The sequence below is a fragment of the Euprymna scolopes genome, chromosome 9, assembly GCF_053919585.1.
Source record: "Euprymna scolopes isolate OS-2025 chromosome 9, ASM5391958v1, whole genome shotgun sequence".
Lineage (NCBI taxonomy): Eukaryota > Metazoa > Mollusca > Cephalopoda > Sepiida > Sepiolidae > Euprymna > Euprymna scolopes.
In genome coordinates this window covers 91,034,325-91,044,474 of record NC_136490.1, presented here as the reverse complement: position 1 = coordinate 91,044,474, position 10,150 = coordinate 91,034,325, and the positions used below count along the sequence as shown (strand labels likewise).

The following is a 10,150-nucleotide window of genomic DNA, read 5'->3' as shown; positions in this document are numbered from 1 at the left end:
GTTACATTATTAGGTATGCCAAACCAAACTTTTATGTCCATTATTAATTATTTATTTTTAAAATAAACACAAAAAAAACTTTGATGCTAACAAAGCAGCTGGTCACAACAACAACATTCCAGTCATAGTACTCACGTGGACCTTTGAAAAACACAAACAATGATATCAACTTTATTTTAGAAACACAACAAACCGTCTAATTATAAGCATTTAAAGTTTGTTGAAAATTAGAAAATTTGTTGTCGTGTTCAGAAACCAATTTCAACAGTGTTTAACTAAAAAATGTAGACTTTGAACAAATAAAAAATCCCTACAAATGTATCATGTCATCGTGTGGTAAATGAAAATTAATCATAAAGGAACAAATTATTATTAGATCAAACCAACATAAACATTGGGCAAAATCTCATTACCTCTGAAAAAAAATGCACGAAAATGACATGGAAACCGACTTTGACTGTTAATATAGAATTTATTTCAACAGCTAACACATTGATTCTTCGTAATATGATTTGTAGTACAGTAAAATCAAGTAGATTATTCTTTGAATAGTAATTCAAAAACTTTGATGTCAACAAGGCAACTGAGACCACTAATATTTCAGTCATAGTATTCAAGAAACGGCACAATTCATTGACACATATGGCACAATCACGTTGATACACCAGTTCTCTCCAGGCGCTATATGTACCACAAGGTAAAATATCAGATTGAGAAACTGGCACGGTCTATCCTTCTTTTGAGGGTAGATGGGACTCTCTTAAGCTGTGGTATGCACTCCATCTAGTGATGACGCCATGATAAAAAATACCCTTGATAGCCCTAACGAAGCATCAAGTATTCAGCTACCTACAGGATTTGAATTACACTACAAATTTGTGTAGTGAGTTCAATCTCGGCTCCGGGCGCGCTAGATGAATGGACTCAAGAAACTGTAACCAGAAATATCTCCTATCCTTACAAAGCTGGTCAATCAATTTTTCTTGGTCAAATAACACACAAAATAAATTTTTAAAAAATAACACCACAAGACTTGAAAACCAAAAGTTATTGTATAAAATTGTATCGAAATATAATTGCAAAAGCATTTATTCAAAAAAATACATTTTTTGTATTATAAAGCAATATTACTTTGCCTTGTGGCTAGGAGCAAAGTGTAGTGTCTGTTCTGATACTACACATCCTCTTTGCTGTCCTCCGTCAGTCTAGTAGAAATCCTTCTAGACAAAGGCAATTTTTATTTCTGTTCCTTTCCCCACATTAAAAAACGACCTTGTGTATAACTCTGCCCTCGTGGGGAGGCAAGTAAATAGAAACATTGGATTTTTTTTTTTTTTTTTCAAACAATTTAATGGAAACTCATAATAAGAAAATAGAATTTTAATAAAGATTAAAGCAACATTGGATTTTTTTTTTTTTTTTTTTTTCAAACAATTTTAAAACATTTTTTGAATTGAAGCATCATTGGATTTTTTTTTTTTTCAAACAATTTAACGGAAAGTTAAGTTGCCATGAGCGAAAAATAGAATTTAAAAATTGTTTGAATTAAAGTAAAACTATAACAAAATATGATTTTAATTATTGTCACTGTTGAATTAGGTTGAAAAATTGTGTCCCCTATCGGTTGTTGAATGAAATGCAACAAAAAAAAATGGCTCTATGTACCTTATGTTTTGATACAATGTTTTTACAATTTCTTTTTGATATAATAAATGTTATTTGGTACGTTTGTCATTTAACAACACGCGTTATTTGTTAATAATATTTAGAAGTTAAATTCAAGTTTTACAATATCATTTTTATTAAATTGCTAGGTGAAAGTACAGAATAGTTACAAAACATCCTCTCCCCTCCATGTTAAATAATAGGTTTCTAAATATTAACATAAGTATTTCAGCATGGGTCGTTAAATGCAAAAGTACATGTTATTTTTGTCGCATTTCGCTCGTAAACACCAATTTCATAAATTTCTTTTTTATTAATAATTAATTTACTCCTTTTCATAATTTTTGGATATGTTTTTCGCCATGACAATTACATAGGTACCGTTTGTTTTACGTGAAATTCAATAGTTCATTAGCTCGAATAATATAGAAACACCAATTTTCTGTTTACTGCAAAAAGTGTGGCTTCTTTTTTGAATTTGGCCTTTTTTTTCTTAACTATTTGGTCTTGAAAAATAATCATAGCCTGGCAAAGTATCTCGACCCATGTGATACATAAGTGCTAAACCCACTATAACTTATTCTTTTTAAGTTATCATTTTTATTATTATTACAAACATGATTTAAGTAAAAAACATTTTTTTAATGCCAAGATCATTACAACCCTAAAGAATTTAAGTGACTGAAATAGGAATTAATGCAGTAATCCAGCAAATTATTCATTTTTTTTCATTTAATAAAAATTATCAGCATTACTTTGTTTTCTAAAGTTTTCAAATTTATTTCTTTTTCATTTGAAGAAAATTTCTATAAATTTGATGCATTCCAGTTAGATAAATTGTTTTAAACTTTTTTGAGATGAGGAATTATTTTGATTGTTTGGACTATCGCTCTCATCTTGGTAGTTGTTCTCGCAATAGAATCTTTTCCTACCCTTAGATTTAGCTGAAAATTACCCAAAAGGAAGACCATATGAATATACATTTGCAAACATAATATTTTACCCTAGGAAAATTGTGAGGCTTGAGTGCCAGGGGTAAAAAACGCCCCTTTTTAGGTTAATTATTATTTTTCTCCAAAAATTCATACTTGTGTCTAAATAGAGGTTTTGAATGGTACCTAATTCAAATTAATGGATCGTTTGTCATGAAACGGTGTCATTTGGCTGTTTTACCCTGATGTTTTACATCAAGCAAAGGGGTTTAAATGGGGAAAATAGCCAAAATCAGTGTGTGTGTGGGGGGGGGGTATGTAGTTTTTGGCTTGTTGCAAGTTGAAATTGTTCTAAAGAAATGGTAGAAACACTAGAGGAAGACCTCCAATCTGTGGTGGAATGGGGACAAAAGTGGTTGGTCGCGTTCACTGCCGCCAAGACTAAACTAGTTTCATTCAATAATTACAAGAAACCCTCTCTACCACCTATAGCAATGGCCAACGACTCTTTATCTGAGAGTATATCTTTCAAACTCCTTGGCCTAACGTTCACAGGAAACATGAGTTGGAACAATTACATTGAAGGCATTGCCAGGGCCGCTGCAAGAAAGGTGGGTTCTCTCTACCGTGTTAGACAACTACTAACACCCAAAAGTATCCTGTACCTCTATAAGGCCACCATTCGCCCATGTATGGAGTATTACTGTCACATTTGGGCTGGTGTATCTGCTACTAGTCTCTCGCTCCTAGACAAGGTTCAAAAGAGAGTCGCAAATCTGATAGGCCCTGAACTGGCATCTAAGCTTCAGCCTCTGTCCCATCGACGAAATGTTGCATCCCTCTGCCTTTTCTACAAGTATGTTAGTGGTGAATGCTCTGACAAACTGCAATCACTTGTGCCCCCACGACATGAGCACCCTCAACAAACCCGACAGGCTGCTAAATCCCACCCCCACACTGTAGAGATCCCTAGATGTAAAAGATCTTTTTACTCCAATAGTTTCTTCCCCAGAACCGCTAGACTTTGGAATTCCATTCCAGGTCCCTGCTTCCCCAACAGTACTGACGTGCAGAAGTTCAAGTGTAACGTGAACCGACATCTTGCTGCCCAAATCCCTACATAGTACCCCAGTAGTTGTTGCCCCTGATAGTAGCCCCCTATACCAAAGTGGCAATTTGCCTTGTTTGGGGTGAAAATGTAATAAAAAAAAAAAATTTTTAAAGTCAAATTTCACTATATTAGTTTTGTATATTAAATTGTCTGGTTTTGTGATACCTAATATATCTATCATATATATATATATATATATATATATATATATATATATATAAAGTGAACGTGTCTGTCTGTCTGTGTGTGTGTACATTTCCCTATGCAATAACTTTGTCAATTTTAAGTCTACAGACTCTAAATTGATATACAGGATACTGACATTTGGGAAAATCTACGTGATCTGTTTTCGGCCAGAAATTGGGCTGTTAAGGGTCAGAGTTCAACGGTTTGACCTTTGAGAACTCTACCAAACTCCTCCGACAATTTTCGGTCTAAACACTTGAAATTTTAGATATAGGTTCCTTGGACATGGATCTAACTTAATAACTTGATTTGAGCCCAAAACAATAAATTTTAAGGGGTCATAATAGAGGTCAAAATTTAAAAAAAATTGACCTCTGCGGTCTCTACCAAATTACTCAGACAATTTCTGGTCTTAACATTTGAAATTTTACATAAAGGATATTTAGAGATAGGGCAAGCTTTTTAATCGGTTGGGGTCGAAAATATTTAGTTAATAATATATAAATGTATGTTTGCATGTCTGCCTAAAACTTTCGACAGAGGCGACGGATTTTACCAGGATCAGTATCATTTTAAAGTTCGACCTTTCATACAACAAATATCGAAAAATTGGCTAAAAACATTAATATCTTCACCTTCAACTAGGGCTGAAATGCTAGTATATATATATATATATATATATATATATATATATATATATATATATATATATAGACATTAATTGATAAAGTAGCAGCTATGGTATGAATTTTATACATTTACTATTGTTAACCTATTACTATTGTTTGTTTTAATTATTGAGTATTTTTATAAACTTTGCATTTCTTTCTGTTTCTTTTTTGTAAGATCTTGTTTTTTTTGTTTTTTTTTTTTCTTTTTTCATTTCCAATTAATGCTGATAATTTTTAAAATTTTTGTTTTATTTCAGTATCTTGGAATTACAACCCGACGGTAAGTTAATTTTTATTATATTGCATACTTCTAATGGAAGCAAGTTTCTTTTTGTGTTTTGTTTATTTTACATTTATTTTATGTTCTTCTTCGATTATATTTATGGTAATCCAAAACGTTTGCACTGACCTCACTCACACTCAGATGATTGGAGTTCAAGAATAAAACTGAGGCAATCAAAAGAAATTATAAAATTACTTATATCGTCAATATTTACTTTGTCTAAAATTCTTATTCAAAATTGTCAAAATCACAGAAAATCTTGAGCTATATTTTTAATTCTTTTATTTTGCTTTACTTTTAATGAAAATAAAAGTTATATTAAACAACGATGAATATGACTTTGGTTGGGACTATGATATTGAAAATGACTATTATGTTGCAACATCCGGGTTCATTGTCTCATCTTGATCACCTTCATCACAAACATCTTATATAACAAGTTTGACCTTTAGATCACCTGAAATTGGAAATGGATTCATGTAAAGATAAAAAGGAACAAGAATCAATGAAAAGTATTTTTGTTTATTTGAACTTTAACAGCATAAGAACATTGATATCGTTTACCACTTATTTCTGATTGGAGCTACTCAAAAGGATACAGATTAATTAGTTGAAAGGTTTTATTGGTGAAGATGCAGTGGAGCATTGTTATAAGGTCTTTTATTTATTTATTTATTTTTTTGTGTGTGTGTATATATGAGTTTATTATAAGGTTGACTAAACTAATAAAGAAAATGAAAAGGAGACACATTCTAGTTAAACATGTGTGGGTGTGTAGATACTACTGATCCTGCTATAGTCTTGGTTAGGGGTCACAATACTTACATAGTGCTAGATGGGTCCATATTATCGTGAATATTGGGGTTTCAACTACCCCAGACCAGATAGTTGCATCAGACGGATCATTTTTAAAGATAGGGACTACAGAGGACTCTTTCCAACAAGAAGGGAAACAAGATTTTAATTAACACAGATTGAATGGATTTTGAGAGGATAGAAGAAAGTTCAGAAGCAGAACATTTGAAAATAACAGAGAAATCAAATCAGGACCTCTTAAACTGGTCAAAATCAGGAAGAACTCTAGCAACCTTCTTTGGAGTGATAATTATAGAATTAAGAGACTTATGAGACTTTGGAGGAAAATCAGAAGAATAGTACCAGAATCCTCAATAAAAGAATTGTCAGCAAAAAAACAAATAAAAAGATCAGCTTTATGCTTAGAAGATGAAATGATCTGAAGACCGCTAAAAAGGAAGAATAGCAGACTTGTCATTATTAACCACACACTATATATATATATATAGTGTATATATATATATATATATATATATATATATATATATATATATATATATATAGTGTGTGTGTAAACATATATGTATTTTCCAAAAATCGTAAAAACCAACCTTTTGAGATGAGATAGTTGCAGATCCTTTGAGAATGGCTAGATTTAGCCTGAGAAATAACTCTTACATGCATTGCCAACTCTTCTGTAGAATTGTCTAGAAGCCTCAGAACCATTCCGACGACACTCATTGAAGTAATGATTATGATGGGCAATGGCAGAAGCACAGATAGATGAAAAGCAGAGAGGAGAATGAGGATTGGGTTTAATCTTACGATGAGGAATGAAGGTGTTGGTAACCTCCTTTGCAACATCATTCGGAGATGTACCAAAGGTAAGACCCCATGGAACGTTACATAAGAAGCTGCAAAGCTCATTTCAATCAGCCCTACTGGTAGTTAAACGTGTTCCTATGGAAAGAACGATCAATTGAACATTTAACAGAAAAATCAACATCATCTTCAATTACAGGATGATCAGAAGAACCCAATGAAGGAATAGAGAAAACAGAACAAGATTCAGGAACAGAAGTGAAAAAAAGATCAAGGATGGTTGATGACAGTCATTATCAGGAAAGTGTGAAAATTTGGGGCAAATCATGAAACAGAAAAGTTGAAACAGATTTCATTAGCTAAATCTGTATAATAAGAGTGAGAAGTCGGCAAAATGATGAGCATTTAAGTCACCAAAAACAAAGATGAAGTTGCAATGCATTATCAATACTGCTGCTGTAACATAAACAACTAAGCAATTATTATCAGCATTTAAGTCACCAAAAACAAAGATGAAGTTGCAATGCATTATCAATACTGCTGCTGTAATATTAACAACTAAGCAATTATTATCAGCATTTAAGTCACCAAAAACAAAGATGAAGTTGCAATGCATTATCAATACTGCTGCTGTAACATCAACAACTGAGCAATTATTATCAGCATTTAAGTCACCAAAAACAAAGATGAAGTTGCAGTGCATTATCAATACTGCTGCTGTAACATCAACAACTGAGCAATTATTATCAGCATTTAAGTCACCAAAAACAAAGATGAAGTTGCAATGCATTATCAATACTGCTGCTGTAACATCAACAACTGAGCAATTATTATCAGCATTTAAGTCACCAAAAACAAAGATGAAGTTGCAGTGCATTATCAATACTGCTGCTGTAACATCAACAACTGAGCAATTATTATCAGCATTTAAGTCACCAAAAAAAAAAGATGAAGTTGCAATGCATTATCAATACTGCTGCTGTAATATTAACAACTAAGCAATTATTATCAGCATTTAAGTCACCAAAAACAAAGATGAAGTTGCAATGCATTATCAATACTGCTGCTGTAACATCAACAACTGAGCAATTATTATCAGCATTTAAGTCACCAAAAACAAAGATGAAGTTGCAGTGCATTATCAATACTGCTGCTGTAATATTAACAACTGAACAATTATTATCAGCATTTAAGTCACCAAAAACAAAGATGAAGTTGCAATGCATTATCAATACTGCTGCTGTAACATCAACAACTGAGCAATTATTATCAGCATTTAAGTCACCAAAAACAAAGATGAAGTTGCAATGCATTATCAATACTGCTGCTGTAACATCAACAACTGAGCAATTATTATCAGCATTTAAGTCACCAAAAACAAAGATGAAGTTGCAGTGCATTATCAATACTGCTGCTGTAACATCAACAACTGAGCAATTATTATCAGCATTTAAGTCACCAAAAACAAAGATGAAGTTGCAATGCATTATCAATACTGCTGCTGTAACATCAACAACTGAGCAATTATTATCAGCATTTAAGTCACCAAAAACAAAGATGAAGTTGCAGTGCATTATCAATACTGCTGCTGTAACATCAACAACTGAGCAATTATTATCAGCATTTAAGTCACCAAAAACAAAGATGAAGTTGCAATGCATTATCAATACTGCTGCTGTAACATTAACAACTGAGTAATTATTATCAGCATTTAAGTCACCAAAAACAAAGATGAAGTTGCAATGCATTATCAATACTGCTGCTGTAACATTAACAACTGATCAATTATTATCAGCATTTAAGTCACCAAAAACAAAGATGAAGTTGCAATGCATTATCAATACTGCTGCTGTAATATTAACAACTAAGCAATTATTATCAGCATTTAAGTCACCAAAAACAAAGATGAAGTTGCAATGCATTATCAATACTGCTGCTGTAATATTAACAACTAAGCAATTATTATCAGCATTTAAGTCACCAAAAACAAAGATGAAGTTGCAATGCATTATCAATACTGCTGCTGTAATATTAACAACTAAGCAATTATTATCAGCATTTAGGTCACCAAAAACAAAGATGAAGTTGCAATGCATTATCAATACTGCTGCTGTAACATTAACAACTAAGCAATTATTATCAGCATTTAGGTCACCAAAAACAAAGATGAAGTTGCAATGCATTATCAATACTGCTGCTGTAATATTAACAACTAAGCAATTATTATCAGCATTTAAGTCACCAAAAACAAAGATGAAGTTGCAATGCATTATCAATACTGCTTCTGTAATATTAACAACTAAGCAATTATTATCAGCATTTAAGTCACCAAAAACAAAGATGAAGTTGCAATGCATAATCAATACTGCTGCTGTAACATTAACAACTGAGCAATTATTATCAGCATTTAAGTCACCAAAAACAAAGATGAAGTTGCAATGCATTATCAATACTGCTGCTGTAACATCAACAACTGAGCAATTATTATCAGCATTTAAGTCACCAAAAACAAAGATGAAGTTGCAATGCATTATCAATACTGCTGCTGTAATATTAACAACTAAGCAATTATTATCAGCATTTAAGTCACCAAAAACAAAGATGAAGTTGCAGTGCATTATCAATACTGCTGCTGTAACATTAACAACTGATCAATTATTATCAGCATTTAAGTCACCAAAAACAAAGATGAAGTTGCAATGCATTATCAATACTGCTGCTGTAACATTAACAACTGATCAATTATTATCAGCATTTAAGTCACCAAAAACAAAGATGAAGTTGCAATGCATTATCAATACTGCTGCTGTAATATTAACAACTAAGCAATTATTATCAGCATTTAAGTCACCAAAAACAAAGATGAAGTTGCAATGCATTATCAATACTGCTGCTGTAACATCAACAACTGAGCAATTATTATCAGCATTTAAGTCACCAAAAACAAAGATGAAGTTGCAGTGCATTATCAATACTGCTGCTGTAACATCAACAACTGAGCAATTATTATCAGCATTTAAGTCACCAAAAACAAAGATGAAGTTGCAATGCATTATCAATACTGCTGCTGTAACATCAACAACTGAGCAATTATTATCAGCATTTAAGTCACCAAAAACAAAGATGAAGTTGCAGTGCATTATCAATACTGCTGCTGTAACATCAACAACTGAGCAATTATTATCAGCATTTAAGTCACCAAAAACAAAGATGAAGTTGCAATGCATTATCAATACTGCTGCTGTAACATTAACAACTGAGTAATTATTATCAGCATTTAAGTCACCAAAAACAAAGATGAAGTTGCAATGCATTATCAATACTGCTGCTGTAACATTAACAACTGATCAATTATTATCAGCATTTAAGTCACCAAAAACAAAGATGAAGTTGCAATGCATTATCAATACTGCTGCTGTAATATTAACAACTAAGCAATTATTATCAGCATTTAAGTCACCAAAAACAAAGATGAAGTTGCAATGCATTATCAATACTGCTGCTGTAATATTAACAACTAAGCAATTATTATCAGCATTTAAGTCACCAAAAACAAAGATGAAGTTGCAATGCATTATCAATACTGCTGCTGTAATATTAACAACTAAGCAATTATTATCAGCATTTAGGTCACCAAAAACAAAGATGAAGTTGCAATGCATTATCAATACTGCTGCTGTAATAT

The 10,150-nt window shown here is 32.1% G+C and overlaps 1 protein-coding gene across 4 annotated transcripts in view; it reads left to right on the top strand.

Moving 5' to 3' along the window:
- The window catches only part of LOC145284772 (uncharacterized), a 649,584-nt gene that overhangs the window by 423,733 nt on the left and 215,701 nt on the right, over nucleotides 1-10,150 (top strand). For all 4 annotated transcript variants that reach the window (XM_080133742.1, XM_080133739.1, XM_080133741.1 and 1 more), the window contains exon 5: nucleotides 4,823-4,845. The gene's annotated coding sequence lies outside the window, so the exon portion shown is untranslated. The remainder of the gene's footprint in view (nucleotides 1-4,822; nucleotides 4,846-10,150) is intronic.